This window comes from Scyliorhinus canicula, chromosome 3 (assembly GCF_902713615.1).
Source record: "Scyliorhinus canicula chromosome 3, sScyCan1.1, whole genome shotgun sequence".
Classification (NCBI taxonomy): Eukaryota; Metazoa; Chordata; class Chondrichthyes; order Carcharhiniformes; family Scyliorhinidae; genus Scyliorhinus; species Scyliorhinus canicula.
The window spans coordinates 5,912,084-5,939,795 of record NC_052148.1 but is presented as its reverse complement, the minus strand read 5'-3'; the positions used below and the strand labels follow the sequence as shown (position 1 = coordinate 5,939,795).

General features: G+C 51.2%; 1 protein-coding gene across 1 annotated transcript in view; it reads right to left on the bottom strand.

Moving 5' to 3' along the window:
* The window catches only part of LOC119963598 (tenascin-X-like), a 621,159-nt gene extending 602,382 nt beyond the window's left edge, over positions 1-18,777 (bottom strand). Inside the window, exon 1 of the mRNA XM_038792929.1 lies at positions 18,676-18,777. The gene's annotated coding sequence lies outside the window, so the exon portion shown is untranslated. The remainder of the gene's footprint in view (positions 1-18,675) is intronic.
* Between the last annotated feature and the right edge of the window lie 8,935 nt (positions 18,778-27,712).

Sequence of the window (27,712 nt, the reverse complement as noted above, 5' to 3'; positions counted from 1 at the left end):
ACCATGGTTCCCTCACTCGACCATCTCTTCCCTGCCTGACAGGGTCATACATATCAAAGACATGCAGTACCTGTTCCTTGAACAAGTTCCACATTTCACTTGTGTCCTTCCCTGACAGTCTATGTTCCCAACTTCTGCACTTCAATTCTTGTCTGACAGCATTGTATTTACCCTTCCCCCAATTGTAAACCTTGCCCTGTTGCACGCACCTATCCCTCTCCATAACTAAAGTGAAAGTCACAGAATTGTGGTCACTACCTCCAAAATGCTCCCCCACTAACAAATCTATCACCTGCCCTGGTTCATTACCAAGTACTAAATCCAATATGGCCTCCCCTCTGGTCGGACAATCTACATACTGTGTTAGAAAAGCTTCCTGGACACACTGCACAAACACTACTCCATCCAAACTATTTGATTTAAAGAGTTTCCACACAATGTTTGGGAAGTTGAAGTCACCCATGACTACTACCCTGTGACTTCTGCACCTTTCCAAAATCTGTTTCCCAATCTGTTCCTCCACATCTCTGCTGCTATTGGGGGGCCTATAGAAAACTCCCAACAAGGTGACTGCTCCTTTCCTATTTCTGACTTCAACCCATATTACCTCAGGAGGCAGATCCCCCTCGAACTGCCTTTCTGCAGCTGTTATACTATCTCTAATTAACAATGCCACCCCCCACCTCTTTTACCATCCTCCCTAATCTTGTTGAAACATCTATAACCAGGGACCTCCTACAACCATTTCTGCCCCTCTTCTATCCAAGTTTCCGTGATGGCCACCACATCGCAGTCCCAGGTAACGATCCATGCCTTAAATTCACCCACCTTATTCCTGATGCTTCTTGCATTAAAGTATACACACTTCAACCCATCTCCTTGCCTGCAAGTACTCTCCTTTGTCAGTGTTACCTTCCCCACTGCATCGCTACGTGCTTTGACGTCCTGAATATCGGCTTCCTTAGTTGCTGGACTACAGATCCGGTTCCCATTTCCCTGCCAAATTAGTTTAAACCCTCCCGAAGAATACTAGAAAACCTCCCCCCCAGGATATTGGTGCCCCTCTGGTTCCTATGCAACCCGTCCTGCTTGTACAGGTCCCACCTTCCCCAGAATGCGCTCCAATTATCCAAATACCTGAAGCCCTCCCTCCTACACCATTCCTGCAGCCACGTGTTCAACTGCACTCTCTCCCTATTCCTAGCCTCACTATCATGTGGCACCGGCAACAAACCAGAGATGACAACTCTGTCTGTCCTGGCCTTTAACTTCCAGCCTAACTCCCTAAACTTGTTTATTACCTCCACACCCTTTTTCCTCTCTATGTCGTTGGTACCAATGTGCACCACGACTTCTGGCTGCTCATCCTCCCCCTTCAGGATCCTGAAGACACGATCAGAGACATCGCTGGCCCTGGCACCCGGGAGGCAACATACCTTTCGGGAGTCTCGCTCGCGACCACAGAATCTCCTATCTATTCCCCTAACCATTGAATCTCCTATTACTATTGCTTTTCTATGCTCCCCCCTTCCCTTCTGAGTCCCAGAGCCAGACTCAGTGCCAGAGACCTGGCCGCTGGGGCCTTCCCCAGTAGGTCATCCCTCCGAACAGCATCCAAAATGGTATACTTGTTTTGACGGGGAATGGCCACGAGGGATCCCTGCACTGTCTGCCTGTTAGTTTTCTTTCCCCTGACTGTAACCCAGCTACTCTTGTCCAGTACCTTTGGTGTGGCTACCTCCCTGTAACTCTTCTCTATAACCCCCTCTGCTTCCCGGATGATCCGAAGTTCATCCAGCTCCAGCTCCAGTTCCTTAACACGGTCTCTGAGGAGCTGGAGTTGGGTGCACTTCCCGCAGGTATAGTCAGCGGGGACACCAGTGGTATCCCTCACCACCCACATCCTACAGGAGGAGCATGCAACTGCCCTAGCCTCCATCCCCTCTTACTTTACAGAATTAGCTGCCCCGTGGACCAACTGGACCTCCACCCTCCGACTCTGCTTCCAGTCAGCTGTACTCTAAACTCCTGGCTCCCTTCACGCTCTTTGATAAATATAGGAAATGAAATGTAAGGAGCACCTTACTCCCTCCTCACCTAACTCCCTCAGTCACCAAACTCTCACTGTAGCACTCAAATGCAACAAGCTCAGCACTCAGTGCAAAACAAAGATCAAAGCCAAAGGCTCAGCAATAAAGATCAAAGCCAAAGGCTCAGCAATCTCTTCCCTTAATTCACAGAGAATCCTGGGATAAATCCCATCAAGCTCAGGGGATTTACCTATTTTCACACTTTCCAGAATTGCTAACACCTCCTCCTTATGAACCTCAAGCCCTTTAAGTCTAGTAGCCTGTACCTCATTATTCTCCTCAACAACATTGTCTTTGTCCTGTGTGAATACTGATGAAAAATACTCATTCAGCACCTCTCCTAACTCCTTGGACCCCACGCACAACATCCCTTGACATGCCCATCTCTTACCCTAGTCATTCTTTTATTCCTGACATACCTATAGAAAGCTTTAGGGTTATCCTTGATCCTACCTGCCAAAGATTTCTCATGTCCCCTCCTGGCTCTTCGTAGCTGTCTCTTCAGATCCTTCCCAGCTAACTTGTAACTCTCGAGCGCCCTAACTGAACCTTCACGTCTCATCTTGACATAAGCCTCTTTCTTCCTCTTGACAAGTGATCCAACTACTTTAGAAAACCACGGGTCCCACGCTTGACCACTTCCTCCGTGCCTGACAGGCACATAAGAACATAAGAACATAAGAACTAGGAGCAGGAGTAGGCCACATGGCCCCTCGAGCCTGCTCCACCATTCAATGAGATCATGGCTGATCTATTGTGGACGCAGCTCCACTTTCTGGCCAGAACACCATAACCCTGAACCCCTTTATTCTTCAAAAAGCTATCCATCTTTGTCTAAAAAACATTTAATGAAGGAGCCTCAACTGCTTCACTGGGCAAGGAATTCCATAGATGCACAACCCTTTGGGTGAAGAAGTTCCTCCCATACTCAGTCCTAAATCTACTTCCCCTTATTTTGAGGCTGTGCCCCCTAGTTCTGCTTTCAGTGGAAATAACCTGGGCGAAATTCTCCGCGGACCGAAGTGACGCCCATTTCCGGCGGGAAAAAGCGGTGCGCATGACTCCGGCGACCGGGCCTTCTTTTAAGCCGGCAATCTCCGTTCCCGGAAGGGCCAGCAGCGGACTGACGCGGTAGGCGTCAGTTTCACCAGCTGCGGAAGTGGCGAGTCCCGGCGTTTGTGTGGTGGGGAGAGAGAGACCCAGTGGTGGGGGGAGAAGAAGAGCGACCCGGCATTTGGGGGGGGGGGAGAAGAGCGACCCGGCATTGGGGGGGGGGGGAGAAGAGCGACCCGGCATTGGGGGGCGGGGGAGAAGAGCGACCCGGCATTGGTGGGGGGGGGGGGAGACGAGCGACCCGGCATTGGGGGGGGGGGGGAGAAGAGCGACCCGGCATGGGGGGGGGGGGGGGGAGAAGAGCGACCCGGCATTGGGGGGGGGAGAAGAGCGACCCGGCATTGGGGGGGGGGGAGAAGAGCGACCCGGCATTGGGGGGCGGGGGAGAAGAGCGACCCGGCATTGGGGGTGGGGGGAGAAGAGCGACCCGGCATTGGGGGTGGGGGGAGAAGAGCGACCCGGCATTGGGGGGGGGGGGGGGGGAGAAGAGCGACCCGGCATTGGGGGGGGGGGGAGAAGAGCGACCCGGCATTGGGGGGGGTGGAGAAGAGCGACCCGGCATTGGGGGGGGGGAGAAGAGCGACCCGGCATTGGGGGGGGGGGAGAAGAGCGACCCGGCATGGGGGGGGTGGAGAAGAGCGACCCCGGCATTGGGGGGGGGAGAAAGAGCGAACCGGCATTGGGGGGGGGGGTGGGAGAGAGCGAACCTGCATTGGTGGGGGGGGGAGACAGAAGCGAACCCGGCATGGGGGGGGGGGGGGAGAAACGAGCGACCCGGCATTGGGGGTGGGGTGGAGAAGAGCGACCGCCATTTGGGGGGGGGGGGAGACGAGCGACCGGCATTGGGGGGGGGGGTGGAGAAGAGCGACCCGATTGGGGGTGGGGGCGAGAAGAGCGACCCCGGCATTTGTGGGGGGGGAGAAGAGGACCCGGCTGGGGGGGTGGAGGGGGGATGACGAGCGACCCGGGCATGCGGGGGGGGGGGAGGAGAAGGTGCGACCCGGCATTGGTGGGGGGGGGGAGAAGATGCGACACGGCATGGGGGGGGGGAGAGAAGAAAAGAGAGAAACCCCCCCCCCCCCGGCATGGGGGGGGGGGGGGGAGAAGAGGACCCGGGCTGGGGGGGGGGGGGGGAGAGGTGACCGGCATTGGGGGGGGGGGGGAGAAGAGCGACCCGCCATTGGTGGGGGGGGGGAGACGAGCGACCGGGCATTGGGGGGGGGGGGGAGAAGAGCGACCCGGCATTGGGGGGGGGGTGGAGAAGAGCGACCGGCATTGGGGGCGGGGGGGTGGAGAAGAACGACCCGGCATTGGGGGGGGGGGGGGGAGAAGAGCGACCCGGCATTGGGGGGGGGGGTGGAGAAGAGCGACCCGGCATTGGGGGGGGGGGGGGAGAAGAGCGACCCGGCATTGGAGGGGGGGGTAGAAGAGCGACCCGGCATTGGTGGGGGGGGGGAGAAGAGCGACCCGGCATTGGGGGGGGGGGGGGGGTGAAGAGCGACCCGGCACTGGGGGGGGGGGGGGGGAGAAGAGCGACCCGGCATGGGGGGGGGGGGAGAAGAGCGACCCGACATTGGTGGGGGGGGGGTGGAGAAGAGCGACCCGACATTGGTGGGGGGGGGGGGGGTGGAGAAGAGCGACCCGGCATTGGTGGGGGGGGGAGACGAGCGACCCGGCATTGGTGGGGGGGGGGGGAGACGAGCGACCCGGCATTGGGGGGGGGGGGGAGACGAGCGACCCGGCATTGGGGGGGGGGGGGGGAGAAAGAGCGACCCGGCATTGGTGGGGGGGGGGAGACGAGCGACCCGGCATTGGGGGGGGGGGAGAAGAGCGACCCGGCATTGGGGGGGGGGGGGAGAAGAGCGACCCGGCATTGGTGGGGGGGGGGAGACGATCGACCCGGCATTGGGGGGGGGGGAGAAGAGCGACCCGGCATTGGGGGGGGGGGGGAGACGAGCGACCCGGCATTGGGGGGGGGGGGAGACGAGCGACCCGGCATTGGGGGGGGGGGGGGGAGAAGAGCGACCCGGCATTGGTGGGGGGGGGGAGACGAGCGACCCGGCATTGGGGGGGGGGGAGAAGAGCGACCCGGCATTGGGGGGGGGGGGAGAAGAGCGACCCGGCATTGGTGGGGGGGGGGGAGACGATCGACCCGGCATTGGGGGGGGGGGGGGGAGAAGAGCGACCCGGCATTGGTGGGGGGGGGGGGGAGACGAGCGACCCGGCATTGGTGGGGGGGGGGGAGACGAGCGACCCGGCATTGGGGGGGGGGGGGGAGAAGAGCGACCCGGCATTGGGGGGGGGGGGGGAGAAGAGCGACCCGGCATTGGTGGGGGGGGGGAGACGATCGACCCGGCATTGGGGGGGGGGGTGGAGAAGAGCGACCCGGCATTGGTGGGGGGGGGGGGGAGACGAGCGACCCGGCATTGGGGGGGGGAGGGGAGAAGAGCGACCCGGCATTGGGGGGGGGGGGGAAGAGCGACCCGGCATTAGGGGGGGGGGGAGAAGAGCGACCCGGCATTGGGGGGGGGGGAGAAGAGCGACCCGGCATTGGAGGGGGGGTAGAAGAGCGACCCGGCATTGGGGGGGGGGGGTGGAGAAGAGCGACCCGGCATTGGGGGGGGGGGTGGAGAACAGCGACCCGGCATTGGGGGGGGGGAGAAGAGCGACCCGGCATTGGGGGGGGGGGGGAGAAGAGCGACCCGGCATTGGAGGGGGGGTAGAAGAGCGACCCGGCATTGGGGGGGGGGGGTGAAGAGCGACCCGGCATTGGGGGGGGGGGGGGGAGAAGAGCGACCCGGCATTGGTGGGGGGGGGGGAGACGAGCGACCCGGCATTGTGGGGGGGGAGAAGAGCGACCCGGCATTGGTGGGGGGGGGGGGAGACAAGCGACCCGGCATTGGGGGGGGGGGGAGGGGGAGAGAGACAGACCCGCCGTCGGGGGGGGGGGGGGGAGGAGAGAGACAGACCGGCATTTGGGGGGGGGGGAGGAGGAGAGAGACAGACCGGCATTTGGGGGGGGGGGGGAGGAGAGAGACAGACCGGCATTTGGGGGGGGGGGAGGAGAGAGGCAGACCGGCATTTGGGGGGGGGGAAGAGAGAGACAGACCGGCATTTGGGGGGGGGGAGGAGAGAGACAGACCGGCATTTGGGGGGGGGGGGAGGAGAGAGACAGACCGGCATTTGGGGGGGGGGGGGAAGAGAGAGACAGACCGGCATTTGGGGGGGGGGGAGAGAGAGACAGACCCGGCGTTGGGGGGTTTGCCGCGTTGAGTTGAGAGGAGAGGGGGGGTTTGCGGCATTGAGTTGAGAGGGGGGGGGTTTGCGGCATTGAGTTGAGAGGGGGGGGTTTGCGGCGTTGAGTTGAGAGGAGAGGGGGAGGTTTGCGGCGTTGAGTTGAGAGGGGGGGCGGCGTTGGAGGGGGTAGGGGTGGTGAAGGGGGTAGGGGTGGTGAGGGGGGGTTGGGGTAGGGGCAGCGGCGTGCAGAGGAGGGGGGCGACGGATGCCCGGGGCCAACGCACCGTCGCCCCCCCTCTGCACGCAGCTTCCCCTACCCCAACCCCCCCCCCTCACCACCCCTACCCCCTTCACCACCCCTACCCCCCTCCAACGCCGCCCCCCCCCCTCTCTCAACGCCGCAACCCTCCCCCCTCAACGCCGGTACCACCTCTCTCTCAACGCCGCACCCCCCCCACTAATGCCGCACCCCCCCCCCCCACTAACGGAGGAAGGAAGGGGGGAGGAGGAAGGAAGGGGGGAAGGAGGAGAGAGGGGGGGTGTGTGGGTAGCGGCCTTCAGAGGGAGGGGGGTGTGGGTACCGGCCTTTAGAGGGAGGGGGGGTGTGGGTACCGGCCTTCAGAGGGGGGGGGTGTGGGTACCGGCCTTCAGAGGGAGCGGGAGGGGGGGTGTGGGTACCGGCCTTCAGAGGGAGGGGGAGGGGGGTGTGGGCACCGGCCTTCAGAGGGAGGGGGGGGAGGTGTGGGTACCGGCCTTCAGAGGGAGGGGGGGTGGGTACCGGCATTCAGAGGGAGGGGAGGGGGGTGGGTACCGGCCTTCAGAGGGAGGGGGGTGTGGGTACCGGCCTTCAGAGGGAGGGGGACGGGGTGTGGGTACCGGCCTTCAGAGGGAGGGGGACGGGGTGTGGGTACCGGCCTTCAGAGGGAGGGGGAGGGGTCAATTAGTAAGGCACGACCTTGCCCTTGATGAACCCATGCTGCGTCTGCCCAATGAGACAATTTCCATCCAGACGTCTCGCTATTTCTTCTTTGATGATAGATTCCAGCATCTTCCCTACTACCGAAGTTAAGCTAACTGACCAATAATTACCCGCTCTCTTCCTACCTTCTTTTTTAAACAGTGGTGTCACGTTTGCTAATTTCCAATCAGCCGGGACCATCCCAGAGTCTAGTGAATTTTGGTAAATTATCACTAGTGCATTTGCAATTTCCCGAGCCATCACTTGTAGCACTCTGGGATGCATTCCATCAGGGCCAGGAGACTTGTCTACCTTTAGCCTTGTGGGCTTGTCCACCACTATCTCCTTCGTGATAACAATCATCTCAATGTCCTCACCTGTCATAGCTTCATTTCTATCAGTCACTGGCATGTTACTTGCGTCTTCCACTGTGTAGACAGATCCAAAAAATCTGTTCAGTTCCTAAGCCATTTCCTCAACTCCCATTATTAAATCACGCTTCTCATATTCTACAGGATAGATATTTACCTGAAAAGCCCCTAGTCGCCACATTCCGGCGCCTGTTCACTCTTATAATCTATCTTTCTCTTTATTGCTTTTTTAGTAGCTTTCTGTTGCCCCTTAAAGACTTCCCAGTCCTCTAGTCTCCCACTAGTCCTTGCCACTTTGGATGCCTTTTCCTTCAATTTGATACTCTTCCTTATTTCCTTAGATATCCATGGTCGATTTTCCCTCTTTCTACAGTCCTTCTTTTTTGTTGGTATAAACTGTGAAAAATCGCTTGGAAGGTTCTCCACTGTTCCTCAACTGTTTCACCATAAAGTCTTTGCTCCCAGTCTACCTCAGCTAGCCTTTCTCTCATGCCATTGTAATCTGCTTTGTTTGAGCACAAAACACTACTGTTTGATTTCACCTTCTCACCCTCCATCTGTATTTTAAATTGCACCACATTGTGATTGCTCCTTCCGAGAGGATCACTAACTCTGAGATCATTAATCAATCCTGTCTCATTACACAGGACCAGATCTAGGACCGCTTCTTCCCTTGTAGGTTCTGTTACATACTGTTCCAGGAAACCATCAAGGATAGATTCTATAAACTCCTCCTCCAGGCTGCCTTGACCGACCTGGTTAAACCAATCGACATGTAGATTTAAATCCGCCATGATAACGACAGCACCATTTCTACATGTATCAGTTATTTCTTTGTTTATTGCCTGCCCCACAGTATTGTTACTATTTGGTGGCCTCTCGACTACTCCTATCAGTGCCTTTTTCACCTTACTATTCCTAATTTCCACCCAAATGGATTCAACCTTGTCCTCCATTGCACCGATGTCATCCCTTACTATTGCCCGGATGTCATCCTTAAATAACAGAGCTACACCCTTACCATCCACTCAGTCCTTCCGATTAGTTTGATATTTATCAAGGACTACTATAAAAGCCCCCAAGTCCCCAATTAAGTTCCAAACCCCATCAAACACTTTCCCTATTTCCCTCGCTGCCTCCCTTTGTCTGAGCTGCTGTGCAATCTACCTACTGCATTTTTCCCGTGTCGTACACCGCTGCCTTCACCTTCCTGAGCTGCTCCACTGCCTTTCCTGTAGTTAACTATCTAAATTCTGCCTGCAGCCTCCGGCGTTCCCTCAACAGCCCTGCCTCTGGCGCCTTCACATACTTCCTATCCACTCGTAGGATCTCTCTTACCAGTCGGTCCTTCTCTGCCCTGTCCGTGTTACAGTGCTCACCCCAGTCCAATGCCAGCATCTCCACATCATGGCTGTCCGTCCTGTCACTGTAAGTCTGGATCTAGATCAGCTCCCCTCTCACCACCGCCTTCAACGCTTCCCAGATTACCGCTGCTGAGACCTCCCCCGTATCGTTTACCTGCAGGTAGTTCAGCATCCACTTCCTCAATCTCTCGCAGACCACCTCGTCCGCCAACAGCCCCACATCCAATCTCCAGTGTGGGGGCTGATTACTGTCCATACTGACCTGCAGGTCCACCCAGTACGGAGCATGGTCCAATATCGTAATTGCCCAATAGCGCGTATCCACCACCCTCGCCAACAGCACGGGCAGCACGGTAGCATGGTGGATAGCATAAATGCCTCACAGCTTCAGGGTCCCAGGTTCGATTCCCGGCTGAGTCACTGTCTGTGCGGAGTCTGCACGTTCTCCCTATGTCTGCGTGGGTTTCCTCCGGGTGCTCCGGTTTCCTCCCAAAGTCCAAAGATGTGCGGGTTAGGTGGATTGGTCAGGCTAAATTGCCCGTAGTGTCCTAAAAAGTAAAGTTAGGGGGGGGGGGGGGGGGGGCTGTTGGGTTACGGGTATAGGGTGGATACGTGGGTTTGAGTAGGGTGATCATTGCTCGGCACAACATTGAGGGCCGAAGGGCCTGTTCTGTGCTGTATTGTTCTATGTCTAACAGGGCCCTGCCTACAACAGAGCCCTGCCTACAACAAAGAAATCTATCCGGGAATACACCTTCTGAATGTGGGAGAAGAAAGAAAATTTCCTGGCTCTCGGCTGCCTAAATCTCCACGATTCCACAACCCCCCCCCTCAATCTGTTCCATGAACCCTATCAGCTCCTTTGCCATTGCTGGCACCTTGCCCGTTCTCGAACATGACCGGTCCAGGCCTTGATCAATAACCGTGTTGAAATCCCCACCCATAATCAGCCTGTGCGATCATCCCAGGTTGAGGGTCCCACTGAACTTTGGGAAAGGTTGACAGGGTTTATTGCTGCTGTTGCACGGTATGAAAATTCAACAAAACATTTTTCCCCCACAAAAGCCAAGGGAAAGGTGATGTAAAAACAAAAAATGCTGAAAATGCTCAGCTAAGAGATCCAGAGTCCTCACCCACCTCAGAAACATGAGGGCCGACATAGTCTTCCTCCAAGAGACGCATCTGAGGGAGCAGGACCAACTGCGGGTAAGAAAGGGTTGGGTGGGACAAACCTACCATTCCTGCTATGGGACAAGGGCCAGGGGGGTGGCGATACTGATCGGCAAGAGGACAATGTTTAGGGCGACAAAGACGGTTACAGACCCAGGGGGGCGGTATGTCATGGTCAGCGGGGCCCTGGATGGGGCACCGGTAGTTCTAGTTAACGTGTACGCACCCAACTGGGACGACACGAGTTTCATCAAAAAGACCATGGCAGAAATCCCGGACATAGCGACGCATCGACTAATCATGGGGGGGGGACTTCAACTGTGTACAGGACCCAAAGACGGACAGATCAAACCCCAAAACGGGGAAAACCTCAAACATGGCAAGGGAACTCGGTCACTTTATGGAGCAGATGGGAGCTGTGGACCCCTGGAGGTTCGCCCACCCGGGGGAGAAAGAATTCTCTTTCTTCTCCCCAGTACACAATGTGTACACCAGAATTGACTTCTTTGTGGTGGGGAAAACGGTGCTTCCAGGGATAGACAAAGTGGAATACTCCGCAATTGTGATATCAGACCACGCCCCACACTACATGGATGTGCGGATGGAGACGGGAAGGGCCCAGCGCCCCACATGGAGGTTGGACGGTGCCTTACTAGCTGACAAGGCCTTCAGCGAAAGGATAGCGCGGGCCATAGCAGAATACACGGAGAACAACCAAAACGGGGAGGTCTCACCCTCCACGTTCTGGGAAGCGCTTAAGGCCGTACTAAGAGGGGAAATCATTGCCTTCAAAGCGCAAAGAGATAGGGAGGAAAGGGTGGCTAGGCAGAAGCTGGTCAACTCCATACTGGAGGTAGACCATAAATACTCCGAGGCCCCGACCGTAGAGCTCCTGGCGGAGAGAAAAGAATTACAAAGGAACTTTGACCTGCTCTCCACCAGGAAAGCAGTGCACCAACTCCGCCAGGCGCGCGGGACCCTGTACGAACACGGAGACAAAGCCAGCCGCCTGTTGGCACACCAGCTGAGAAAGCAGGCAGCCACCAGAGAAATTGCGCAAATCAGGGGTACCGGAGGCACGTTGGAAACAGAACCAGAGAGGATTAACAAAACCTTCAAGGCCTTCTACCAAGAGCTGTACATCTCAGAGCCCCCAATGGGGAAGGCTGGGATGAACCGGTTCCTTGATGGACTGGACATGCCAGTCGTGGGAGAGGGCAGGAAACGGGACCTGGAAGCACCACTAGCACTGGGAGAGATCATGGACAGTATCAGCTCCATGCAGACGGGGAAGGCGCCGGGACCGGACGGATTCCCGGCGGACTTCTACAAAAAATTTGCGACAGCGCTGGCCCCGCACCTGCGGGAGATGTTCACAGACTCGCTAGCTAGGGGCACACTGCCACCCACGTTAGCACAGGCCTCAATCTCACTGATACCTAAGAAAGACAAAGACCCAACGGAATGTGGGTCATACAGACCCATCTCTCTGCTGAACGCAGACGCCAAAATACTGGCCAAAATCCTAGCCAAAAGGCTAGAAGACTGTGTACCTGAGGTGGTCACAGAGGACCAGACGGGCTTCGTCAAACGTAGACAGCTCACCTCGAACATCAGGCGCCTGCTGAACGTGATAATGACCCCCTCCGGGGAGAGAACACAAGAGGTGATCGTCTCCCTGGACGCAGAAAAGGCCTTCGACAGAGTCGAATGGAAATACCTCATAGAGGTACTGGAGCGGTTCGGGCTTGGAACAGGGTTCACCGCGTGGGTAAAACTCCTATACAACGCCCCCATGGCGAGTGTACGGACCAACAATACCAACTCCCAATACTTCCAGCTGCACAGGGGCACCAGACAAGGATGCCCACTGTCCCCACTGCTGTTCGCACTAGCAATCGAACCGCTAGCAATTGCGCTCAGGGCAGCAAAAAATTGGAGGGGGATCCGAAGGGGAGGCAGAGAGCACAGAGTCTCACTCTATGCAGACGATCTGCTCCTCTAGATCTCGGACCCACAAAGCAGCATGGACGGAATCATCGCGCTTCTGAAAGAGTTTGGAGCCTTCTTGGGCTACAAACTCAACATGAGCAAAAGTGAGATCTTCCCAGTACACCAGCAAGGGGGGGGGGGGGGGGCAGCACTAAAGGGGCTGCCGTTCAAACAAGCCCGACATAAATTCCGCTACCTGGGGATCCAAATAGCCCATGACTGGAAAGGGATCCACAAATGGAACCTCACCAGCCTGGCGGAGGAAGTAAAAAAGGACCTGCAAAGATGGAACACACTCCCACTCTCCCTCGCAGGAAGAGTCCAGACGATCAAAATGAACGTATTGCCCAGGTTCCTCTTCCTGTTTAGATCCATTCCGATCTACATCCCCAAGGCCTTCTTCAAAGCACTGGACAAACTTATCATGGCGTTCGTATGGGGGGGGGGGGGGGGGGGGGGGGGGGGGGGGGTAAAAATGCTAGGATCCCAAAGAAGGTCCTACAGAAAACAAAATCCAGGGGGGGGCTAGCCCTCCCGAATCTACAATTCTACCACTGGGCGGCAACAGCCGAGCGAGGAAGGGGATGGATCCAGGAGCCAGAAGCCGAGTGGGTGCGTGCGGAGGAGGCCTCCTGCATGGGGACCTCCCTCCGGGCCCTCGCCACGGCAGCACTCCCATCCCCACCCAAAAAACACTCCAGCAGCCCAGTGGTGACAGCCACCCTCCAATCCTGGAACCAACTGCGGCAGCAATTTGGCCTGAACAAAATGTCGGACAAGGCTCCCATCTGCAACAACCATAGGTTCAAACCAGCACTGACTGACGCCACCTTCAAAAGGTGGAGGCAGGACGGGGGGACACTGACAGTCAGGGACCTATACATGGATGGCAGGATCGCAACACTGGACGAACTGACAGAGAAATTTCGGCTAGCCGGGGGGAACGAGCTATGGTACCTACAGCTCAAAAACTTCCTACGAAAGGAGACAAGGACGTACCCACAACCGCCACGACAGACACTACTGGAAGACCTACTGGACGCAAGTATCATAGAGAAAGGGAACTGTAGCGACATGTATGACCGACTGGTAGAAAGGGACGACACCGTACTGGACGCAACAAGGAGGAAATGGGAGGATGACTTGGGGATGCAGATAGGGTGGGGACTCTGGAGCGAAGCACTGCATAGGGTCAACTCCACCTCCACGTGCGCAAGGCTCAGCCTGACGCAACTAAAAGTGGTACATAGAGCCCACTTAACGAGAAACCGTATGAGTAGGTTCTTCCCGGAGGTGGAGGACAGATGTGAACGGTGCCAAAGAGGCCCGGCCAACCACGCCCACATGTTCTGGTCTTGCCCCAGACTTGTGGAGTACTGGACAGCCTTCTTCGAGGCTATGTCCAAAGTGGTGGGGGTGAGGGTGGAGCCATGCCCGATAGTGGCGGTCTTCGGGGTTTCAGACCAGCCAGATCTATTCCTGGGGAGGAGGGCGGACGCCCTTGCCTTTGCCTCCCTGATCGCCCGCCGTAGAATCCTGTTTGGCTGGCGGTCAGCAGCACCGCCAGAGCTGCAGACTGGCTGTCCGACCTCTCGGAATCTCTCCAAATGGAGAAAATCAAATTCGCCATCCGAGGGTCGGACGACGGCTTCAACAGAACGTGGGAGCCATTCATGCAACTGTTCTACTACAAAGATGCTTACCTGTAAATATATATGTTGATTTTTGTGTGTTCTTTTTTTTTTCTCTCTCTCTAACAATTTGTAATTTGTTCAATATAAAACATGAAAACTGAATAAAAAACATTTATAAAAAAAAGAAAATGCTCAGCTGGTCTGGCAAAACCTGAAGAGGGAGAAAAAAAGTCAACAGGTTTTAAGCAGATGGGAGGTAATTTTAAAAAGTGGGAATGTCTCTCACAGGGTGTAAGGCAGGAGAAATTAAATGACAAAAGAGTTGTCAGTGTGGGGAATGGGACAAGATGTGGCCAGAGGAGGCGTGAATCGCAGAATAATGAGCAGCTGCTGTCTCAAAGCAGAAACAAGAGAAAAAAGGGTTAAAATCAAACCTTGCAAAGGGAAAGGAACCAAAATGGGGCCTGGATAATGATGTAAAATTGTTGAACACGGTGTTGTGACCAGGATGCTATAAAGCACCTCATGGAAAGTTGAGGTGGTGTTTTTCCAGCTCTATTGGAATCATGCTGCTGATCAAGGACAGAGAGATCAGCAAGACAGCAGGGCTAAATAAAGGAGATGCAAGCTGAAATGTTGGATACTGACATTAAGGAGAGCGGCTTCACATGTAGGGATAAAGGATTGGGGGTGGGGGAAAGGGATTGAAGTAAGTTACTGCAAAGGGTCACTAAACTCAACAGCAGAAGCAAATCAAAAAAATATGTGTTTCACTGGAGAATGAAGTTTGAGGAATATTGCGAGTCAATAAGGTAACATTCCATAAAATACGGGCAGGTGTACTGCGGTTGATTATCTTTTCCATGTCATCTTACTTACTTTGTAAAAAAATTTGCGTGCACCCAATTACTGTTTTTTTTCCAATTCAGGGGGAATTTAGCGTGGCCAATCCACCTAACGTGCACATCTTTGGGTTGTGGGGGTGAAACCCTAGCAGACATGGGGAGAATGTACAAACTTGACACGGACAGTGACACAGGGCCGGGATTCGAACCCGGCTTATCATAGAACATGGACCATAGAACAGTGCAGCAGAGAACAGGGGCTTCGGCCCTCGATGTTGTGCCGAGCAATGTCCGAACGCAAGATTAAACGATCCCACTCCATGTCATTCTGGTCTGCTCCATGCTCCTATCCAATAACTACTTGAAAGTTCCTAAAGTGTCCAACTCCACTATCACAGCAGGCAGTCCATTCCACACCCTATCCGCTCTCTGAGTAAAGAACCTACCTTGGACATCCCTCCTATATCTCCCACCCTGAATCTTATAGTTATGCCCCCTTGTAACAGCTACATCCACCCAAGGTAATAGTCTCTGAACGTCCACTCTATCTAACCCCCTCATCATTTTCTCAACCTCTATTATGTCGTCTCTCATCCTCCTCCGCTCCAAAGAGAAAAGCTCCAACTCCCTTAACCTTTCCTCATAAGACCTATCCTGCAAACCAGGCAGCATCCTGGTAAATCTCCTTTGCACCCTTTCCAATGCTTCCACATCCTTCCTGTAATTAAGTGACCAGAACTGCACACAATGCTCCAAATGTGGTCTCAGCAGGGTCAGGTATAGTTGCAGCATAACCCCGCAGCTCTTAAACTCAAGCCCCCGTTAATAAACGCTAACACACTCTCAGCCTTCTTCACAGCTCTATCCACTTGAGTGGCAACCTTCAGAGATATGTGGACATGAACTCCAAGATCTCTCTGTTCCTCCACATTCCTCACAACCCTGCCGTTGACCCTGTAATTGGCATTCAAATTTTTTCCACTAAAATGAATCACCTCGCACTTATCAGGGTTAAACTCCATCTGCCATTTTTCAGCCCAGCTCTGCATCCTATCAATGTCATTGATAAAAATCACAAATAGCAGAACCCAGCACTGATCCCTGTGGTACACCGCTGGTAACTGGTCTCCAGTCTGAAAATTTTCCATCCATCACCACCCTCTGTCTTCTCAGTGCCGCAGTCCCAGTGCTAGCCACTGTGCCACATGCCACCCCTTTCACCATCAGCAAAACGGGATGGGGCAATATTGTTTGAAATTCTCTGAGAAACAGACATCACTAGTTTAACTTAAATGGATAGCAATCTGCTGATGTCATCCAGTAAAGTTACTTCAGACTGTTAAACTATGTTAGATAAATACAAATATGATTGTTATTTCCCTTTGCATGGACAAGTGATGCGCAGGTAGTGGGGAAATGTAGTGAGGCCGATCATTTTTCTATGAGGAATAGATAAGGGGTTGGGGAAGCGGGTCCATCAATAAAAGAGGAGGCAAGTTGAAGGAGGCATAGATTAATCAGGGGTTGGGTTATCACTGCTGCCTCACAGCGCCAGAGAACTGGGTTCAATTCCTGCCTCGGTAGGTTGTCTGTGTGGCGCTTGTATGTTCTCTCCGTGTCTTTGTGGGTTTCCTCTGGGTCCTCCGATTTCCTCCCACAGGCCAAAGATGTGCACTTCAGGTAGATTGGTCATGCTAAATATTCCCAGATGTGCCGGTTAGGGTGGGTTTCAGGGATTGGGCAGGGGAGTGGGCCTATTTCGGTTGCTCTTTCAGAGGGTCGGCGCCAAATAGCCTCCTTCTGCACTGTCGGAATTCTATGGTTTTATAGTTTTATCTGGCTGAAGGTGCAGTATGGCCCAGGAATATTGGACACAAGCAGGCTAGCCAATGATGCCAATAGATACACTTTGCTACAGCAGAAGCAGAGAATCCAGGGGAACATACTAATCCCACACCCCATCCTGAAGGACATTGTGATCCGCTGCACATCACAATATGCAGCATGTGCTTTCCATGTCACTTTGTCCTCTTTTCAATATTTGAAGATAATTGTTAAGGGGGTAGAAAAGACTAATGGAGATTTTTATATACAACAGACTTACATGTTCGTTCGGAGGCTGAGACGTCATCACTTTCCGTCTTGTATGGGTAGATGGCAGTAAGGGAAACATCATATTTGGTGTCAGGATGCAGGTTATCTAAAACCTGGCCAATCCTCCTATCGTGCACATCTTTGGGTTGTGGGGGTGAAACCCACGCAGACATGGGGAGAATGTGTAAACTCCACACGCACAGCAACCCAGGGCTGGGATTCGAACCCGGCTCCTCATGGAACATGGAACATAGAACAATGCAGCAGAGAACAGGGGCTTCGGCCCTCGATGTTGTGCCGAGCATTGTCCGAACGCAAGATTAAGCGATCCCACTCCATGTCATTCTGGTGTGCTTCATGTTCCTATTCAATAACTACTTGAAAGTTCCTAAAGTGTCTGACTCCACTATCACAGCAGGCAGTCCATTCCACACCCTATCCGCTCTCTGAGTAAAGAACCTACTTCGGACATCCCTCCTATATCTCCCACCCTGAATCTTATAGTTATGCCCCCTTGTAACAGCTACATCCACCCAAGGTAGTAGTCTCTGAACATCCACTGTATCAAACCCCCTCATCATTTTCTCAACCTCTATTATGTCGCCTCTCATCCTCCTCCACTCCAAAGTTTCCACCTAGTTTCCACATTCGATCGTCTGTCCGGGGAGGCTGGTACGGGAATTGAAATGTGCTGCTGGCCTGCTTGGTCTGCTTTAAAAGCCAGCGATTTAGCAGAGTGAGCTAAACCAGCCCCTTTTCCACTAAAATGAATCACCTCGCACTTATCAGGGTTAAACTCCATCTGCCATTTTTCGGCCCAGCTCTGCATCCTAACAATGCCATTGACAAAAATCACAAATGGCAGAGGACCCAGCACTGATCCCTGTGGTACACCGCTGGTAACTGGTCTCCAGTCTGAACATTTGCCATCCATCACCACCCTCTGTCTTCTCAGTGCCGCAGTCCCAGTGATAGCCACTGTGCCACATGCCACCCCTTTCACCTTCAGCAAAACGGTATGGGGCAATATTGTTTCAAGTTCTCTAAAAACAAACATCACTAGTTTAACTGAAATGATTAGCAATCTGCTGATGTCACCCAGTAAATTTACTTGAGACTGTTAAAATATCTGAGATAAATAAAAGTATGATTATTATTTACCTTTGTATAGACAAGTTACGCCCAGGTAGTGGGGAAATGGGGTGAGGCCAATCATTTTTCTATGAGGAATAGATAAGGGGTTGGGGAAGCGGGTCCATCAATAAAAGAGGAGGCAAGTTGAAGGAGGCATAAATTAATCAGGGGTTGGGTTCTCTCCGTGTCTTTGCCGGTTTCCTCTGGGTCCTCCGATTTCCTCCCACAGACCAAAGATGTGCACATTAGGTGGATTGGATTAGGTGGATAGTCCCAGATGTGCCGGTTAGGGGGGGTTTCAGGGATTGGGCAGGGGAGTGGGCCTAATCAGGTTCCTCTTTCAGAGGGTTGGTGCAGACACACAAGGCCAAATAGCCACCTTCTACACTGTCTAATTCTATGGTTTTATAGATTTATCTGGCTGAAGGTGCTGTATGGCCCAGGAATATTGGACACAAGCAGGCTAGCCAATGAAGCCAATAGATACACTTTGCTACAGCAGAAGCAGAGAATCCAGGGGAACATACTAATCCCACACCCCATCCTGAAGGAGATTGTGATCTGCTGCACATCACAATATGCAGCATGTGCTTTCCATGTCACTTTGTCCTCTTTTCAATATTTGAAGATAATTGAAACGACAAATAGAAATTTTTATCTATTGAAGACTTACATGTACGCTGGGAGGCTGAGACGTCATCACTTTCCTTCTTGTCTGGGTAGATGGCAGTAAGGGAAATATCATATTTGGTGTCAGGATTCAGGTTATCTAAAACCTGGCTTGTCTCATTGCCATTTATAATCATCTGGAAGAATAGGCACAAAGCGAAGGTCAAGATACGTTCAGTGCATGAAACCAATTTGTTTTCTGCAAACTGATTCCCTTAATTAAATGGGGATGTTTGTATTTAATATCACTCAGGGGGTCACAAGGACCTTAAAATCCTTTACCAACCCTTGGCTGCATCCACCTTTCCCAATGGCATTCCCTCATGGTCATGTGGAGTATTTCTGGAGAAAATTCAATTGAAGGAATGAACTAATTTGAACGGTTTTGTTCATTACACAAATGCTCTTCTTTGAGTGGGCAACTGAGCCCAACATCTCAATACTAAAGAGCATATGGTCCGTGCGGAAAGCAGTTTTCTGATCACCTTCTTATACAGTAATGCCATTCAGAAAGAATAAGGTAGGGGAACTGGCAGCATGGGTTGGTACCTGGGACTTCGATGTTGTGGCCATTTCAGGAGACATGAATAGAGCAGGGACAGGAATGGTTGTTGCAGGTTCCGGGGTTTAGAGTGTTTTAGTAAGCTCAGAGAAGCGGGCAAAAGAGGGGGAGGTGTGGCCCTGCTAGTCAAGGACAGTATTACGGTGGCGGAAAGGATGCTAGATGGGGACTCTTCTTCCGAGGTAGTATGGGCTGAGGTTAGAAACAGGAAAGGAGAGGTCACCCTGTTGGGAGTTTTCTATAGGCCACCTAATAGTCCTAGGGATGTAGAGGAAAGGATGGCGAAGATGATTCTGGAAAAGAGCGAAAGTAACAGGGTAGTTGTTATGGGAGACTTTAACTTTCCAAATATTGACTGGAAAAGATATAGTTCGAGTACATTAGATGGGTCGTTCTTTGTACAATGTGTGCAGGAGGGTTTCCTGACACAATATGTTGACAAGCCAACAAGAGGCGAGGCCACATTGGATTTGGTTTTGGGTAATGAACCAGGCCAGGTGTTAGATCTGGAGGTAGGTGAGCACTTTGGAAACAGTGACCACAATTCGGTGACCTTTTTCGTTAGTGATGGAAAGGGATAAGTATACCCCGCAGGGCAAGTGTTATAGCTGGGGGAAGGGCAATTATGATGCCATTAGACATGACTTAGGATGTGTAGGGTGGAGAAGTAGGCTGCAAGGGTTGGGCACACTGGATATGTGGAGCTTGTTCAAGGAACAGCTATTGCGTGTTCTTGATAAGTACGTACCAGTCAGGCAGGGAGGAAGGGGTCGAGCGAGGGAACCGTGGTTTACCAAAGAAGTGGAATCTCTTGTTAAGAGGAAGAAGGAGGCCTATGTGAAGATGAGGCGTGACGTTTCAGTTGGGGCGCTTGATAGTTACAGGGAAGCGAGGAAGGATCTAAAGAGAGAGCTAAGACGAGCAAGGAGGGGGCATGAGAAGTCTTTGGCAGGTAGGATCAAGGAAAACCCAAAAGCTTTCTATAGGTATGTCAGGAATAAAAGAATGACTAGGGTAAGAGTGGGGCCAGTCAAGGACAGTGGTGGGAAGTTGTGTGTGGAGGCTGAGGATATAAGCGAGATACTAAATGAATACTTTTCGTCAGTATACACTCAGGAAAAAGATTATGTTGTGGAGGGGAATGCTGAGACCCAGGCTATTAGAATAGATGGCATTGAGGTGCGTAGGGAAGAAGTGTTGGCAATTCTGGACAAGGTGAAAATAGATAAGTCCCCGGGGCCTGATGGGATTTATCCTAGGATTCTCTGGGAAACCAGGGAAGAGATTGCTGAGCCTTTGGCTTTAATTTTTATGTCATCATTGGCTACAGGAATAGTGCCAGAGGACTGGAGGATAGCAAATGTGGTCCCTTTGTTCAAGAAGGGGAGTAGAGATAACCCCGGTAACTATAGGCCGGTGAGCCTCACGTCTGTTGTGGGTAAAGTCTTGGAGAGGATTATAAGAGATACGATTTATAATCATCTCGATAGGAATAATATGATTAGTGATAGTCAGCATGGTTTTGTGAAGGGCAGGTCATGCCTCACAAACCTTATCGAGTTCTTTGACAAGGTGACTGAACAGGTAGACGAGGGTAGAGCAGTTGATGTGGTGTATATGGATCTCAGTAAAGCGTTTGATAAGGTTCCCCACGGTCGGCTATTGCAGAAAATACGGAGGCTGGGGATTGAGGGTGATTTAGAGATGTGGATCAGAAATTGGCTAGTTGAAAGAAGTCAGAGGGTGGTGGTTGATGGCAAATGTTCAGAATGGAGTTCAGTTACGAGTGGCGTACCACAAGGATCTGTTCTGGGTCCGTTGCTGTTTGTCATTTTTATAAATGACCTAGAGGAGGGCGCAGAAGGTTGGGTGAGTAAATTTGCAGATGACACTAAAGTCGGTGGAGTTGTAGACAGTGTGGAAGGATGTTGCAGGTTACAGAGGGACATAGATAAGCTGCAGAGCTGGGCTGAGAGGTGGCAAATGGAGTTTAATGTAGAGAAGTGTGAGGTGATTCACTTTGGAAAGAATAACAGGAATGCGGAATATTTGGCTAATGGTAAAATTCATGGTATTGTGGATGAGCAGAGGGATCTCGGTGTCCATGTACATAGATCCCTGAAAGTTGCCACCCAGGTTGATAGGGTTGTGAAGAAGGCCTACGCTGTGTTGGCCTTTATTGGTAGAGGGATTGAGTTCCGGAGCTATGAGGTCATGTTGCAGTTGTACAAAACTCTGGGACGGCCGCATTTGGAGTATTGCGTACAGTTTTGGTCGCCTCATTATAGGAAGGACGTGGAAGCTTTGGAACGGGTGCAGAGGAGATTTACCAGGATGTTGCCTGGTATGGAGGGAAAATCTTACGAGGAAAGGCTGATGGACTTGAGGTTGTTTTCGTTAGAGAGAAGAAGGTTAAGAGGTGACTTAATAGAAGCATACAAAATGATCAGAGGGTTAGATAGGGTGGACAGTGAGAGCCTTCTCCCGAGGATGGAGGTGGCTAGCACGAGGGGACATAGCCTTAAATTGAGGGGTAATAGATATAGGACAGAGGTCAGAGGTAGGTTTTTTACGCAAAGAGTGGTGAGGCCGTGGAATGCCCTACCTGCAACAGTAGTGAACTCGCCAACATTGAGGGCATTTAAAAGTTTATTGGATAAGCATATGGATGATAATGGCATAGTGTAGGTTAGATGGCCTTTAGTTTTTGACTTCCCATGTCGGTGCAACATCGTGGGCCGAAGGGCCTGTACTGCGCTGTATCATTCTATGTTCTATGTTCTATGTTCTAATGTGCTGATGTTTCTGCAGGTTACGGGTCAAAGAGCTCATCCCACCCAATTGAGTTTTGCCCGATCTCCAAATTTTCCAGTCCCGCCCGTGTCTTTGCATGTCCCTGTTGGGAATGGAAAATACCTGCTGTTTTCAGTGTGATCATGCTGCCTCGGCCAACAGAGAATGCAACTCATTAGCAAGTGTGGAAAGGATTACAAGGATGCAATGAAACATCGTTGCTGGAAAGGAGGAACATTTTCATACATATACAGATCTGTCTGACAGCGGTTTTGCTTCACACTCGCATGTTGCAAGGCAAATTTAAAAATCAGCTGGAGCTACACAGAAACAGAAAGTATGGATTTCATCACCTCTTTTTTGTCCCCTCCCCCAGATGGAACCCAGCTGATTCTGTAGAGGTCCGCCTCCTCCGATCCATGATCCCAGTCCATTCGGAAACTGTACCCCTTGATGTCCGAGAAGCGTAGGTTTGATGGTGCTGGAATAACCGCTGTGCGAGAAGAATGAGACCATAAATGTACACATGTAGCAGAAAGGTAACAGAATCTGACAGAGTAGAAATGGCGAGGGAAGGGAGGCCATCTAAGCAAAGATTTGAGATCCTGGCACTGATCACCAACAACTTGCATTCATAATAGTGCCTTTAATGCAGTAACATGTCCCGAAGCACTTCAGAACATAGAACATTACAGCGGAGTACAAGCCCTTTGACCCTCCACGATGCTCCGACCTGTGTCACAAAGCTAAAGCCCATCGACAGTATTCCCTTATCATCCATATGTTCATCCAATTGCCATTTAAATGCCCTTAATATTGGCGAGTTGATACTGTTGCAGGTCGGGTATTCCACAGCCTTTACTGCTCCCCGAGTAAAGAACCTACCTCTGACATCTGTCTTATGTCTATCACCCCTCAATTTGAAGCTATGTCCCCTCGTTCTAGACATCACCATCCGAGGAAAAAGGCTTCACTGTCCACCCTCATCCTCTGATCATCTTATATGCTTCAATTAAGTTACCTCTTAACCTTCTTCTCTCCAACGAAAACAGCCTCAAGTCCCTCAGCTTTCCCTCATAAGATCTTCCCTCCATGTCAGGCAATATCCTGGTAAATCTCCTCTGCACCCTTTCCAATCCTTCCACATCTTTCATATAATGCGGCGACCAGAACTGCATGCAATACTGCAAATGCACCCGCACCAGAGATTTGTACAGCTGCAACATGACCTCATGGCTCCGGAACTCAATCTCTCTTCCAATAAAAGCTCACACACGGCATGCCTTCTTCATAACCCTATGAACCTGGGTGGCAACTTTTAGGGATCAATGTACATGGACACCGAGATCTCTCTGCTCATCCACACTACCAAGAATCTTACCATTAGCCCAGTACTCTGTCTTCCTGTTATTCCTTCCAAAATGAATCACCTCACACTTTTCTGCATTAAACACCATTTGCCACCTGTCAGCCCAGCTCTGCAGCTTATTACTGTTCCTCCGTAACTTGTAACATCGTTCCGCACTGTTTAAAAGTCCATCAACTTCAGTGTCATCTGCAAATATTCTCACCCTTCCTTCTACGCCCTCCTCCAGTTCATTTATAAAAATGGCAAACAGCAGCGGCCCCAAAACAGATCCTTGTGGTCCACCACTCACAACTGAACTCCAGGCTGAACATTTCCCATCACCCTTTGTCTACTTCCAGCTAGCCAATTTCTGATCCAAACTGTTAAATCATCTGAATCCCACGCGTCCGTATTTTCTGCAATAGCCTACCATGGCGATCCATATCAAATGTTTACTGAAATGCATATACACCACATTAACTGTTTTACACTCATCCACCTGTTTTGGCATCTTCTCAAAGAATTCAATAAGGTTTGTGAGGCACGACCTACCCTTCACAAAACGGTGTTGACTATCGCTAATCAAATTATTCCTTACCAGATGATTATAAATCCTATCTCTTATGAACCTTTCCAAGACTTTGCCCACAACAGAAGTAAGGCACACTGGTCTATCTTTACTAGGGTTGTCTCTACTCCCCTTCTTGAACATGGGGACAACATGTGCTATCCTCCAGTCTTCTGGCACTATTCCTGTAGACAAAGATAACGTTTTGATCAAAGCCAAATGCTCAGAAACTCTTCCCTTATTTCAGAGAGAATCCGAGGATAAATCTCATCTGGCCCAGGGGACTTATCTATTTTCACACTTTCCAGAATTGCTGACACCTCCTCCTCATGAACCTCAAGCCCTCTTCTTGTCTAATAGCCTGTATCTCAATATTCTTCTCAACAACATCGTCTTTTTCTTGTGCGAATACTGACGAAAAATATTCATTTAGCACCTCTCATATCTCTTCGGACTCCACGCACAACTTCTCTTGTCAGGCCCTCCTCTTACCCTAGTCATTCTTTTATTCCTGACATACCAATAGGATGCTTCATGGTTGTCTTTGATCATCCCTGATAAAGATTTCTCATGTCCACTCTTGGCTCTTCTCAGCTCTCTCTTTAGATCCTTCCTTGCTAACTTATAACTCTCGGGTGCCCCAACTGAACCTTCACGTATCATCTTTACATAAGCCTCCTTCTTCCTCTTGACAAGTGATTCAACTACTTTCATAAACCACGGTGCCCTCGCTCGACCACTTCCTCACTGCCTGACAGGTACATAAGATCATAAGAACTAGGAGCAGGAGTATGCCACCTGGCCCCTTGAGCCTGCTCTGCCATTCAATGAGATCATGGCTGATTTTTGTTTTGTGGAATCAGCTCCACTTTTCGGCCATAACTCCATAACCCGTAATCCCTTTATTCTTCAAAAAACTATCTGTCTTTATCTTAATAATATTTAATGATGAAGCTTCAACTGTTTCACTGGGCAAGGAATTCCATAGATGCACAACCCTTTGGGTGAAGACGTTCCTCCGAAACTCACCCCTCAATCTATTTCCCCTTATTTTGAGGCTATGCCCACGAGTTCTGCTTTCACCCTCCTGTGGAAATAATCTGGCCGCATCTATGCTATCTATTCCCTTCATAATTTTGTATGTTTAGATAAGATCCCGCCTCATCCTTCCAAGTTCCATTGAGTACAGTCCCAGTCTCCTCAACCTCTTCTTGTAATACAACCCCTTCAGGTCTGGGATTAACCTAGTGAATCTCCTCTGCACACGATAATACTCCAGCTGTGCCCTCACTAACACCTTATACAATTGCAGCATAACCTCCCTGGTCTTAAACTCCATCCCTCTAGCAATGAAGGACAAAATTCCATTTGCCTTCTTAATCACCTGTTGCGCCTGTAAACCAACTTTTAGCGACTCATGCACGAGCAAACCCAGTTCTCTCTCCACATCAGCGTGCTTTAATATATTATCATTTAAATAATAATCCCGTTTGCTGTTATTCCTACCAAAATGGATAACCTCACATTTGTTAACATTGTATTCCATCTGACAGACCCTAGCCCATTCACTTAACCTATCCAAATCCCTCTGCAGACTTCCGGTATCCTCTGCATTTTTCGCTTGCTCCTACTTTACCCTTAATGCCAAGCATCTTTACCTTGTGCAGCAATCTTTTGTGTGGCACCTCATCAAAGGTTTTCTGGAAATCCAGATATACCACATCCATTAGCGTCGTGTTATGTACCTCACTAGTAACGTCCTCAAAGAATTCCACTAAATCAGTAAGGCACGACCTGCCCTTTATGAACCCATGCTGCATCTGCCCAATGGGACAATTTCCATCCAGACGTCTCGCTATTTCTTCTTTGATGATAGATTCCAGCATGTTCCCTACGAACGAAGTTGAGCTCACTGGCCTATAATTCCCCGCTCTCTGCCTATCTCCTTTTTTAAACAGTGGTGTCGCGTTTGCTAATTTCCAATCCGCCGGGACCACCCCAGAGTCTAGTGAATTTTGGTAAATTATCACTAGTGCATTTGTAATTTCCCTAGCCATCTCTTTTAGCACTCTGGGATACATTCCATCAGTGCCAGGAGACTTGTCCACCTTTAGCCCTGTGGTCTTGCCCATCACTATCTCCTTCGTGATAACAATCATATCAATGTCCTCACCTGTCATTGCCTCATTTCTATCAGTCACTGGATGTTATGTGTGACTTCTACCGTTAAGACTGACCCAAAAAACCTGTTCAGTTCCTCAGCCATTTCCTCATCTCCCTTCTCATCCTCTAAAGGTGCAATATTTACCTCAACCACTCTTTTTTGTTTTATATATTTGTAGAAACTTTTACTGCCTTACTTTATATTCGGAGCACGTTTACTCTCATAACCTATGTTACGGGGCAGCACGGTGGCGCAGTGGGTTAGCCCTGTTGCCTCACGGCGCCGAGGTCCCAGGTTCGATCCCGGCTCTGAGTCACTGTCTGTGTGGAGTTTGCACGTTCTTCCCGTGTTTGCGTGGGTTTCACACCCACAACCCAAAAATGTGCAGTCTAGGTGGATTGGCCACGCTAAATTGCCTCTTTATTGGAAAAAAATCTAAATAAAAAAAAAACCTATCTTACTCGTCTTTGTAGTTTTTTAGTAGTGTACTGTTGCCCGCTAAAAATTTTCCAGTGCTCGTCTCCCACTAATCGTTGCCACTTTGTGTGCTTTTTCTTTCAAGTTGATTCTTTACCTTATTTCCTTAGGTATCCATGGTCGATTTTCCTTCTTTTTACCGTCCTTCCTTTGTGTTGGTATAAACCTTTGCTGAGCACAGTGAAAAATCGCTTGGCAGTTTCTCCACTGTTCATCAATGGTCTCACCACAAAGTCTTTGCTCCCAGTCTACCTCAGCTAGCCTTTCTCTCATGCCATTGTAATCTGCTTTGTTTGAGCACAAAACACTACTGTTTGATTTCACCTTCTCACCCTCCATCTGTATTTTAAATTCAACCATATTGTGCTCGCTCCTTCTGAGATTATCCCGAAATATCAGATCATTAATCAATCCTGTCTCATTACATAGGACCAGATCTAGGGCCGCTTGTTCCCTTGTAGGTTCCATTACATACTGTTCTTGGAAATTATCGAGGATACATTCTCTAAACTCCTCCTCCAGGTGATCAACCTGGTTAAACCAATCGACATGTAGATTAAAATCCCCCATGATAACTACTGTACCATTTCTACATCCATCAGTTAATTCTTTGTTTATTGCCTGCCCCACCATGTTGTTACTATTTGGTGGCCTATAGACTACTCCTATCAGTAACTTTTTCACCTTCCTGTTCCAAATTTCCACCCAAATGGATTCAACCTCATCCTCCCTAGCACTGATGTTATCCCTTACAATAGCCGCAGATGTCATTCTTAAATAACAGAGCTACACCTCCCTTACCATCCACTGAGTCCTTACGATTAGTTTCATATTTATCAAGGACTACTATAAAAGTCCGGAAGGTCTTGTTCACCCCCTCCGAGTCCCCAACTAAGTTCCAATCCCCATCAACCACTTTCCCTATTTCCCTCGCTGCCTCCCTTTTTCTGAGCTGCTGTGCAAGCATCCTGCTGGCCTTTTCCCCATGCTCGTACACCACTCCCTTCACCTTCCTGAGCTGGTCCACTGCCCGACCTGCAGTTAACGAACTAGATTCCGCCTGCAGCCTCCGGCGTTCCCTCAATAGCCCTGACTCTGGAGCCTCCGCAATCCTCCTATCCACTCGTAG